This window comes from Berghia stephanieae, chromosome 14, assembly GCF_034508935.2.
Source record: "Berghia stephanieae isolate SIO BIC M18660-M18661 chromosome 14, UCSD_Bste_1.3, whole genome shotgun sequence".
NCBI lineage: Eukaryota > Metazoa > Mollusca > Gastropoda > Nudibranchia > Aeolidiidae > Berghia > Berghia stephanieae.
The window spans coordinates 8,438,084-8,450,583 of NC_088373.1; the positions used below are offsets into that span (position 1 = coordinate 8,438,084).

Here is a 12,500-nt window from a genome sequence, read left to right on the forward strand (position 1 = left end):
AGACTTGTGTTGAGTTTATATGACTTATTGAGGAGAATGGATACCATATTTTAGATGCTAATGTTAACAATTTATATTTTTGACCAGTTTAACATTTAATTCGGCTTTCAAGCATTTGGTTCGTTACGACATAATACCGTTTTGAGACGATGGGTCACAATTTATTGTTCTTGAAAGGTTTTGAAGGTAAATAATTCTGTAATTGGTGAAAAAAAAATGGAACCAAAACACCCCAGGAATCCATTTCAAGATAGAGAGAGAGAGAGAGAGAGAGAGAGAGAGAGAGAGAGAGAGAGAGAGAGAGAGAGAGAGAGAGAGAGCGTTGCTCCATTGCTCCAATTCGAGTTGAAGAATAATTTTAAAAAATAGTAATGCAGACGTCTGGAGAATCCAAGTTTGTTTTGTTTTTTTGTTGTAAAAATAAATAAATAAAATTTCCATAGGGGAAATTATCTCTATAGATAGTATGCAGATGACGTCACTCAGGCCTTTGTTATTGTTTTTGCCATCCGCGTTTGTGAGTTGTTCTCACTAAACTGTATTAACCAGACTATAAAAGTCCATGGTTACACAGAGTTTGTGTGTTGGTCCGTTATACTTCCGGATGGCAATGTTGTGAACTCCTTGGCCAAGCGCATTCTATCTATAGATAGTTCGAAGATGACGTCACTCATGTCTTTGTTATTGTTTTTGCCATCCGCGTTTATGAGTACTTCTCACTAAACTGTATTTGCCAGACTATAAACCTTCAAGGTTACACACAGTTTGTGTGTTGGCCAGTTTTACTTCCGGATGGCAATGTTGTGAACTTCTTAGCCAAGTGCATACTATCTATAGTTTGTATGTGCTTGGCTGAGAAGCTCATAACATTGCCATCCGGAAGTATAACGGACTAATACACAAAACTGTGTGTATCCATGAACGTTTATAGTCAAGTTAATACCGTTCAGTGAGCATTACTCATAAATGCGGATGGCAAAAAGCAATAACAAAGACCTGAGTGACGTCATCTTCAAACTATCTATAGTATATTCCGAGGAAAGACTGGAATAACCCAGGCGCCAGTCAGCAGAGCAGCGCCGCAAATTGACTAGCTAGGGCGAGGTGACTTGCTCAAGGCCAGCCACGCAGCGCAGCGGTGGGTGATCGAACTCGGTACCTTTCGGGTACTAAGCAAAGACCGTATACCGCTGAGCCACGTTGTTGGGTGGGTTTTGTTGTTTTGTTGTTTTGTTTTGTTTTTGTTGTGTTTTTTTTTTTTGGGGGGGGGGCGTGATTGTTTTTTATGGGGGTGGGCGGGTTATTTAAATTTTTTTTTTTTTTTTTTTTTGGTAACTTTATAAAATCGACATTTGTTTTATTGTTTTTAAGGGTTTTACGGCACTTGCAAAACATTAAGGTCATATCAGCGCCAGGAAAATCGACACTCATTTACCATTAAACTGCCGTAGACTCTGGATCGACAACGATGTCTGGGTAGGTTTAAAATTGGGTCAGAAAGCTCGTCCTTCAAACTAAAAGTATCGATCGATTTAAATGACCCCTCTTATCTTTTGTGTTGTGTGGCTGGCGGATGTTGTGAGGTTTTGGGGTAAACGCATAGCATCAAGAGCCGGTTACTCATAATATTATACGCCATTCATTTTAAATCACGTTTTGTAGCTTAACTTACTATAATATTTTGAGCCCCTGCCCCTGCCCCCCCCCCCCTCCCTCTGTAATCACACCGCCATGAGACAATTAGTCATACAATAAAATTGAGCTTAAAAATTGAGAATTTATGTCGGGCAATATCCACTAAACGTGCTCAAACCGCTTTACAAGGGTTCCCTGTCCGACGGTAACACTTAACATGCAAGACAGGAGATGACGCCTGTTAGGCGATATTACAATAATATTTTTTTTTCGGACAGAGACAGCGCTGTTAGGGGCCGGGTACTCATAATAGGATTCAACAGTCGTAACGTCACTTCCTTCCTAATGACGCATGGTAACTTAGTAACACTGGCTCTAAACTATCGGAACAATGGCGGACGCCCGTATGAAATATTTCTCCGGCGAGCATAAAAGCGTATCCAGAGGGAAAAAAACATAAATTTGATCATGTTTTGACTGTTACACATTCTGATCACAAGACATATGAAAAGTTCTAGCCAGGTTGAAGAATAAAAAGTAATGATTTTCTTTGTTTAGAACCAAGATGGCCGCCGTTGCCCGGCGGCGTGACATCAGACTACTGAATCCACCCTGCTAAGGGTGAGAGAATCTTGAGTTAAGAGCCTTTTTCCAAGGACTCAACTAAACTATGCGCCGAGCGAGGCTGAACCCAGGACCTTTCGATACGAAAGTGAGTGTCATACCATTAGACCATGTGGCATAACTGCTTTACAATCCTTACAGAGATATGATAATGAAAGGAATAATAATAATAATAATAATAATAATATAATAATAATAATAATAATAATAATATAATAATAATAATAATAATAATGAATAATAATAATAATAATAATAATAAATAACAATAATAATAAAATAATAAATAATAATAATAATAATAATAATAATAATAAATAATAATAATAATAACAATAATAATAATAATAATAATAAATAATAATAATAATAATAATAATAATAATAATAATAATAATAATAATAATAATAATAATAATAATAATAATAATAATAATAATAATAATAATAATGGACTCTTATATAGCGCAAGGTATCCTCAGCCAATGAATAAAATAAATTTAAAAAAAATAGAATTCCCTTTATTCATCCCATAGGGGACATATGTCTCCAGGGTCTATTCAAAGAGAAGACTGTAATAATCCAGGCGTCAGCCGCAGTGCAGCGCCGCAAATTGAGCTAGGGCGAAGTGAGGTGATTTGCTCAAGGCCACACAACGCAGCGGCGGGTGATCAAACTCGGAACCTTTCGGATACGAAGCAAAGACCTTGCCACTGAGCCACGCTTCCCCTCGACGGTTTGCATTTACTCAGAAATATGGAAAAGTGTGTATGAAACAATGATTCGAGATGAAGTGAGTAGGGAAGTGCCAGAAGACAATAGAGAATAAAAATTTCGCGGCGGTGATTTGGGGTTTGAACCCACGACCTTACTGGTATGACAACTCCGCCTGGCCGGGGAGAGCGTGAATCTACCGTATGAGCTATCCACGATCCCAAAAAAGATCGTCTCTAGCTCCTAGTCATTATTAGAGCCCTCGCTTTCGTCACTACTGGAGGTCGCGGGTCCCACACACACAAGTAAGTTGGCCAGCAGTTAAGCTTAATTGTCAATATTCTCAACACAGACATATAAAATAGAAAAAAAATTAAATGGTGGACAAAGAGAGAAAGAAAAAGTACAAGGATTTTTAAATAATCATCCCAAAAAATGGGTCTTCTGGACTGTCAGTCTGCTTTGGCTAGCACTGGGTCATATCCATCGTTAAGTTGTAGCCTGATACTGAATCCCCAAAAGACTGGCATTTTGACGTCATTATTTGGTTTATTGCACCGCCTAGTGAGTTGTCGTTAGTAGTGCCCATGGAAACAAGTGGTCCCATTGGTTGAACTATTGAATACAACTCACGATTTGTTTTCTTTTGTGGCAAAAGACTGGCATTTTGATGTCATTTTTTGGTCAGTGTCAGGCTATAACTTTACGATGGCTACGGTCATACCGATGGCTACGTTCATAATATACACTATTTTGGATCTTTGTGCGGCTATGTCGTCTTGTGGTATGATGACACTCGCTTTCGGATCGGAAGGTCATGGGTTCGAGCCTCGCTCTGTCGGTACATAGTTGAGTCCTTGGAAAAGGTTCTTTACTCACTTTCTCTCACCCACCGTACTCGGGTGTAAAATGAGTACCTGGCCGTGTCTGTCCGAAAAAAAAAGTAATATTATCGCCTTACAGACGTCATGTCCCGTTCTAAAATGTTAAGTGTTGCTGTTGGCCAGGGACCCTTTGTAAAGCATTTTGTGCACTCTTAGTGGATATTGCGCTATATAAAAGCTCAATTTTGTAACAAAAACTTTTTGTAACACGATGACAATTCAGAAATCTTGAAAATGGTCGGTAAAGAGAGATAACTATGAAATCACAATCACATATTATCTCATTCGTCTGTAGTGTTTCATTCATCCTGCTTTGTTGATAAAGGGAAAAACCCGAAACGTACACAGTATTTAATTTGTCTTCGTCTAATAAATTTAAGCTTACAGTTCAATATGTATCGGTAAAGAAAGACAGAGAGAGTTAATTAGCTTAAAGGGAAGTAAATCTAAATTAATGACTGTTCCATAAAAGGGGGGTGGGGTGGGGGATGGAGGGAGGGAGTCAGTGGGGGAGGGGAAAGGGGGTGTGGGGGGGGGAGAGAATTATTGGAATTCCCTAATTAAACTGCGGAAACAGAAAAGAAAAGAAAAGAAAAGAAAAGAAAATCTTTAATTTTGTAAAATCCGATTTGTGCTTTAAATTGGAGATTTTGTCTCTCGAGCTTTCATGGAATACGGGACATGTCCTCAATGGTTTACAACTCACTCAATTCTAGAGATTTTTGCTGCTTTTCAAAATTGTAAAAAAAAAATGCATTAACTCTCTCCTTACCAGAGATTTTCAGGATTTCCCCCAAAACTTCACACCAAACTAACACAGAAATATATTTTAATCACTCAAACACAACTGCAGTAATTTCTAACGATAAATAACATAGAAAAACATGCTCTACAACACGCCTGTTCATTTTCTTTAAATTTTATGATGTACGAAAGAAATTTGAATAAGAAATATGTTGGTTGTATCGTAACGAATGTGACGATTTTCCTATAGTTGGTATGGAGAGGGTTAAGAATGAGCGTGTACATAGATAGTTTTATTCAACTACCATTAACATACAAAAAATTAGAATCGTTAGCTTTGATACTTCGCCTATCTATAACAATAATGATAAATGTAACACATAGGCATGGGGTAAAACTAACCCCGGGTAAACTACGGATATAGTCGGTGTTAGGGTTGAGTGAGTTAAAGAAGTAAAAAACAAAAGACGATGGAGGTGGATTGGACACACCCTTAGAATGAATGACTCCACTATAACAAAGAAAGTATTGGACTGGAACCCTCAGGGCAGAAGATCAAGGGGAAGGCCACGAGGAACATGGAGAAGAATTAAAGAAGCTGATATACAGAGAAGTGTTAAGACATGGAATGAGATTTTTAAAAAGTTAGCTCGGGATAGAGAAGGATGGAAATTGTTTTTTCTGTGGCCTATACCCTGACCCAGGGTGAAAATGGCAATGATGATGATGATAGAGAAGGATGGAAACTGTTTGTCTGTGACCTATACCCTGACCCAGGGTGAAAATGGCAATGATGATGATGATGATGCAGTTTAGAAAACCACACTTATTTAGATGTGTAGCTTCTTTCAAGATACTTTCAAAATACGAGATCTAAGCCGGCATACAAACAATCACGACACTACATTTCGTTACTTTGGAGGAATTTATGACCTTTCGCCTGCAAACGGTTTTAAGTCGGGATGGTAAAGATGTTGAAAATTGAATTTATAGCCAGAAATATCAGACTTGTGTTGAGTTTGTATGTTTTATTGAGAAGAATGGATACCATATTTTAGGGTGCTAATGCCAACAAGCCCGATTTTTTTGGATGTTTTTTTTTCTTGTATTTTTAGTTCTTGCTTTGTCTGGCACCTTTCACACACACTTGTTCTGTTTTGAATTTGCCAATTCTTTTATTTCGAGAGGAATATCCATTTAACATTAATTAAGGAGGAATAGATGGAGAAAAGGGACAAACGAAGAAGAAGAAGAAGAAAAAGAGAAGAAGAAGAGAAAAAAAAGATGAAGAAGAAGAAGAAGTAGTAGTAGTAGTAGTAGTAGTAGTAGTAGTAGTAGTAGTAGTAGTAGTAGTAGTAGTAGTAGTAGTAGTAGTAGTAGTAGTAGTAGTAGTAGAAGAAGAAGAAGAGAAGAAGAAGAAGAAGAAGAAGAAGAAGAAGAAGAAGAAGAAGAAGAAGAAGAAGAAGGAGAAGAAGAAGAAGAGGAGGAGGAGGAGGAGGAGAAGGAGACCATTTGTAGACATTGCTGGATTCAATTTGCATGGAATAGATCATAAAAGAGTCATAACAACGATACAATATATCTCGCGTCACATGACAATCAAGATGAATAATAATAATGGTAATAATAATAATAATAATAATAATAATAATAATAATAATAATAATAATAATAATAATACTAATACTAAAACTACTACTACTACTACTACTACTACTACTACTACTACTACTACTACTACTACTACTACTACTACTACTACTACTACTAGTACTACTACTACTACTACTACTACTACTACTACTACTACTACTACTACTACTACTACTACTACTACTACTACTACTACTACTACTACTACTACTACTACTACTACTAACTACTACTACTACTACTACTACTACTACTACTACTACTACTACTACTACTACACTACTACTAATAATAATGATAATAATAATAATAATAATAATAATAATAATAATAATAATAATAATAATAATAATAATAATAATAATAATAATAATAATAAATGTACATTTATATAGCGCTTATGCCGAAGCTTTGAAGCGCTTCACATTGACCATCAGTAAAAAAATGTTACACACTGCAGATATAAACACACACGTATATATATATATATAAAAGAATAAGTTTTAGAGACTTACCAATTGTTAGGAATCCGTAATCTTTACACGAATATCAAATGCCACGAATGTTATAGAAAGGATAAAACAGTTTCCAAAACTGACGAATAATAATGTCAACAAAAATCACACACAAGCGAATCAAACTTCAAGGTCTAAATTAAATACGGAAATCCAAAGTACATTTCAAGTCACAGAAAAGTTGTTTTAAATCACCAAAGCATTAATTAGTGAAATCCAAAATCAAAATTTATCTGTTGTTAGTTTGAGTAATAAATTATATTTCCTTAGTTCAAACCCCCAGATTAACAAAAAATAATGATATACAAATACAAAATGTTATCGTCTGTTTGCAAATCGAATAAAATTGGTTATTCAACAAATTAATTAATGTAGCAAAATTCAGATTTGTCACAATTGTGAGCAAAATTCTTAAATTTCAATAAGAAAAATGAACACCATATTATTATGTTATTGTTAAAATCTGTAGCAGTCACAAAAATGAGCATATCGGCTTTTCAACAAAATTACTCATAAAGGAACAGGCAATGATGTAAGTAGCCATAGTTTGTTTTTTCTTTTTAATGCTCCCCCCTCCCCCTACTCCTACCCCCCCCCCCCCCCCACCAAAAAACAAAACAAAAAAAAAAAACAAAAAAAAAAAAAAAAGCAAATTTAGCGTTAAAATAATTTGAAATGTTAAATTTTGGGATTATAGACCTGAAAGAATTATAGATAGAATGAAGTTGACGTCACTCAGCTCTTTGTTATTGTTTTTTGCCGTCCGGGTTTATGAGTAATTCTCAACTAAACCGTATTATCCAGACTATAAATGTTTAAGGTTACACATAGTTTTGTGTGTTGGTCCGTTATACTTCCGGATGGCAATGTTGTGAGCTTCTTAGCCGAGCGCATATTATCTATCCGTATCCTATTGAATTAAGCCTAATAATTAATAACAAAAGTAAAATAGAACGAAAGCTTTAATTTAATCAACGAAGACACGTCATGTAGACGTTTCGGGTTTCCCCCTTGTCAACAAAACACCATGAATGAAACACTGTAGTCTCTCAATCATCTTTAGTGTTTCATTCACCGTGTTTTGTTGACAAAGGGGAGACCCGAAACGTCGTCAGTATTTATCTTCAGTGATTTAATTAAAGCTTCTTTCCACTTAACCACTATATTCTTTATTTACGTGCTTCCAGCTTTTAGCAGAAACATTTTCGTGAACAAAATCTACAAAGTTGAACCAAATATTATACATGCCGAAGTTTGAAAAAAAAAAACATTAAAAATTTTGACCAGAACAATTGACCTTTAAATATCAATAGGTTTAAATTACCTTCGCCGTGTCATCGAAGAATTTGTTCAAGGTTCAAGTACGAGGTTTGTCAGTTTATTATTGTGAGCTTTCATATAGCGCAGTATCCACTAAACGTGCTCAAAGCGCTTTACAAACGGTCCCTGACCAACAGCAACATGTAACACGTAGAACAAGAAGACATGACGCCTGTTGGGCGACATTACCATTTTTTCCGACATAGACAACGGCAAGGTACTCATTTTGCACCTGAATACGGTGAGAGAATGTTGAGTAAAGAGCCTTTTCGAATGACTCAACTTTGCGCCGAGCGAGCCTCGAACCCAGGACCTTCCGATCCGAAAGCGAGTGTCATACCACGAGACAACATGGCCGCACATCGTCAGTTTTTGACAAGATGAGACTCATTTTATTGGGCATGATCTATAGATAGAACGAAGATGACGTCACTCAAGCCTTTGTTATTGCATTTTGCCATCCGCGTTTGTGAGTGATTCTCACTAAACTGTATTAACTTGACTATAAAAGTTCATGGTTACACATAGTTTTGTGTGTTGGTCCGTTATACTTCCGGATGGTAATGTTATGATCTTCTTTGCCAAGCGCATACTGTCTATATTATCTTTCTCTGTTCTCGAGGTCATGGGTCACATTGCAAAGTGTGCTCAAAATGACACACATAGTAAAAAGTGTTCACAGTTTAAGAAATATACAATTGGTCATTTTACTCAGCATGACTCATGAATATGTTAACAAATTTTGTAAACAAGGAAGCGTGTTTAGATATAGATAGTATGCGCTTGGCTAAGAAGCTCATAACATTGCCATCCGGAAGTATAAGGGACCAACACACAAAACTGTGTGTATCCATGAACGTTTATAGTAAGGTTAATACAGTTCAGTGAGAATTACTCATAAACGCGGATGGCAAAAAACAATAACAAAGACATGAGTGACGTCATCTTCGAACTATCTATATTGAGAAATGTCCAATCGTTGTACAGCCACAAATCATGTGATCGATGCCTTTGTTGGACGAAAACATGAATATAGATCGCTCCCGTTTATCCATATTTTTGGGGGAAACGAGTTTTCGGATAAGACTTTAACTTTAACTCTCACTCCGAGAGATTTTTGATACTTTTCAAAACTGAAAAAATGTATTAAAAAAGAGCATGTGCATAGATTGTTTTATTCAACTAGCATATACATTCAAAAACTAAAAACATCAGCTTTGATTCTACGCCTATAATTTGTCTCAGAAAACATGTAATAAATAGGCATGGGGTAAAAGTAACCCCGGGTAGACTACGGATATAGTCGGTGTTAGGGTTGAATGAGTTAAGGGTGTTGTAGTCTACCTTTGTTTTGTTTTGTTTTCAAGGGTTTCACGGAACTTGCAATACAGTAGGGTCATATCAGCGCCAGTAAGTAAAAAGGAAGAAAATAGGGTATTAAAAAGTTCTAGAATTACAATTAAAGCACCCAAGAAAAGGTAAGACAAAGGGGAATTGTTTCAAATAGGAAACAGAAATGTAGATTCCAAGAGCACAATATCAAAATATTTAGTTTGAGATCAGCTAAAAGTCTTATCCCGACACAAGCACGGGTCCCGACTAAGAGGAATACACTCAAATGTTTACAAATCATAATTAATACGTAAAGACAATAATACAGTGCATAACAGAGAGATAATTTTCCAAAAAAAAAACTATACATTTGACTGTTTCCCTCCCAGCCAGGGTATCCGGCCAGGGTCTGGACAAAAACAAGTAATCTCAATCCAAGACAAACACAGAAAGCATGTTGGAAAACAGTGTATAAGGGGAATAGAAGACACCGTATGTACCTTCCTGCCCACTATGGGATGTCAGAAACCCCACCCAACAGCCTACCTCTGACTAAACCTTCAATTTTAACTAGCAAATTAACTCCAATATAGATAGAATGAAGTTGACGTCACTCGAGTCTTTGTTACTGTTTTTTGCCATCCGCGTTTATGAGTAATTCTCACTAAACTGTATTAACCACACTATAAACGTTCATGGTTACATACATTTTTGTGTGTTCGTCCGTTATACTTCGGATGGCAATGTTATGAGCTCTGAGCCAAGCGCATACTATATATATATATATAACACTGTTTTGAGGGTGGTGGGTCACACAGTATACAGAGTAAATCCGCCAGTCAAATCAGCTTGAATGTCCAAATATCTACACGCACACACACGCACATACAATTGTATGGGAAAGCAGGATCGAAGTATTTTGTATAAGGTAAATGTGATGATGATGATAATAATAATAATAATAATAATAATAATAATAATATAATAATAATAATAATAATAATAATAATAATAATAATAATAATAATGATGATGATAACATTTACTTGCTTTTGTTTTTCAATTTATGAATTAATTAGATTGATACTACAGAAAAAAAATTATTAATTAATTTATCCTAATACACAATACAGTGCTAATAAAATCTCAATGAAACACGCACAACAACGACCGACAGCGCAATTATTTATTAAACAGTAAAAGAACTAATCACTAAGTAAATAAAAGTTCCGCTACAGTTAAGTTTGACGAACGTGCGCCGTGAGTTAACAGGTGTTCATCATGTGGCAAGCGGGAAATGTACTCGCTGGTTGCGTTGCGTCGCGTTGCTAGCTAGCGACTGCGCGCCGCGTGCATTATTATTATCGTCTGCTGCTGCTGTTCTCGCAGCAGTCAGTGCTCGCTGCCTCCTCGCACGTTCGTGCACTTACTTCTTTGATTTCTCCGACTAACCACCACTCACTCACTCACTCACTCACCCTGCGAGAGTGAGTAAAAGGTTATATAGTGAGTGTCTCTTCGATCTACTAACTTCCCAGCTGCCGTTTTATCTCACTCATGACGCTTGCGAAGAAGTTGGTCCTTGGAAAGTGTCGCATGCATAGAACATATGCTGGCGTCTTCCCCCCATGTGTTCAGTTTCTGTCTTTTTTGACGTACTCTGGAATCCAATCGGGCATCACATAGCGCAATATCCACTTAATGTGCTCAAAGCGCTTTACAAGGGGTCCCTGGTCAACAGCAACATTTAACTTGTAGGACGGGACATGACTAACGCCTGTTAGGCGATATCACAATTTTTCGAAAAAAGACAACGCTATTAACTCATTTTACACCTGAGTATGGTGAGAGAATGTGAGTGAAGAGTCTTTTCTAATGACTCAATTAGGCGCTGAGCATGAGGCTCGAACACAGGACCTTCCGATCCGAAAGCGAGTGTCATACCACTAGACCACATAGCCGCACAAAACAACAACCTTCAAAGACACGCATGGCCTACCCAATCAATCCCATCCGCATTTACGACCCCTCGCCTCAAAACGGTATTAAGTCGGGATGGTTAAGATGTTAAAAATTGAATTTATAGCCAGAAATATCAGACTTGTGTTGAGTTTGTATGTTTTATTGAGGAGAATGGATACCATATTTTAGGGTGCTAATGCCAACAATTTATATTTTTGACCAGTTTTAACATTTAATTCGGCTTTTAAGCATTTGGTTCGTTCCGACATAATACCGTTTTGAGACGATGGGTCACATATCGTATATCAATATATATATATATATATATATATATATATATATATATATATATATATATATATATATATATATATATATATTATATTATATATATTAACACCAAAGTTCACGGTAGACTCATTGTTATCAAACTCCAGTCACAATTCATTGTCGACAATAACAAACGTCTTTGTTTATCTAAACACAACACAATGCTCAACACGCTAGATCGATTGATAATAAAAACAAATTAATTGTTTTGTTTTTTTCTGCTATCCAATTATTTCATTCCGTATACCTATGGTTTGTTTATCTAAATTTATACAAAAAATTCTCACACGCACACACACACACACATACACGCACACACACGCTCACTAGCATATACTTACACATCTACTTATCCAAATAAATTATATATTAATAATAATAATAATAATAATAATAATAATAACAATAATAATAATAATAATAATAATAATAATAATAATAATAATAATAATAATAATAATAATAATAATAATAATAATAATAATAATAATAATAATAATAATAATAATAATAATAATAATGATAATAATAATAATAATAATAATGATAATAATAATAATAATAATAATAATAATAATATAATAATAATAATAATAATAATAATAATAATAATAATAACAATAATAATAATACTGTATGGCAGTGAATCCTGGACAACATATGCCAGACAGGAGAACCGACTGGAAAACTTCCACATTCGCTGTCTACGACGAATTCTCGGCATCAGGTGGCAGGACAGACTCACTAACAATGCAGTGCTAGAAAGAGCGAACTCCCTCAGTATGCA

General features: G+C 35.7%; 1 protein-coding gene across 1 annotated transcript in view; it reads right to left on the minus strand.

Annotated features, from left to right (window-relative positions):
* Positions 1 to 10,691, minus strand: part of LOC144959737 (uncharacterized) — a 575,502-nt gene extending 564,811 nt beyond the window's left edge. Inside the window, exons 1-2 of the mRNA XM_078892433.1 lie at positions 10,658 to 10,691; positions 6,770 to 7,179 (exon numbers count right to left, since the gene is read on the minus strand). The gene's annotated coding sequence lies outside the window, so the exon portion shown is untranslated. The remainder of the gene's footprint in view (positions 1 to 6,769; positions 7,180 to 10,657) is intronic.
* Between the last annotated feature and the right edge of the window lie 1,809 nt (positions 10,692 to 12,500).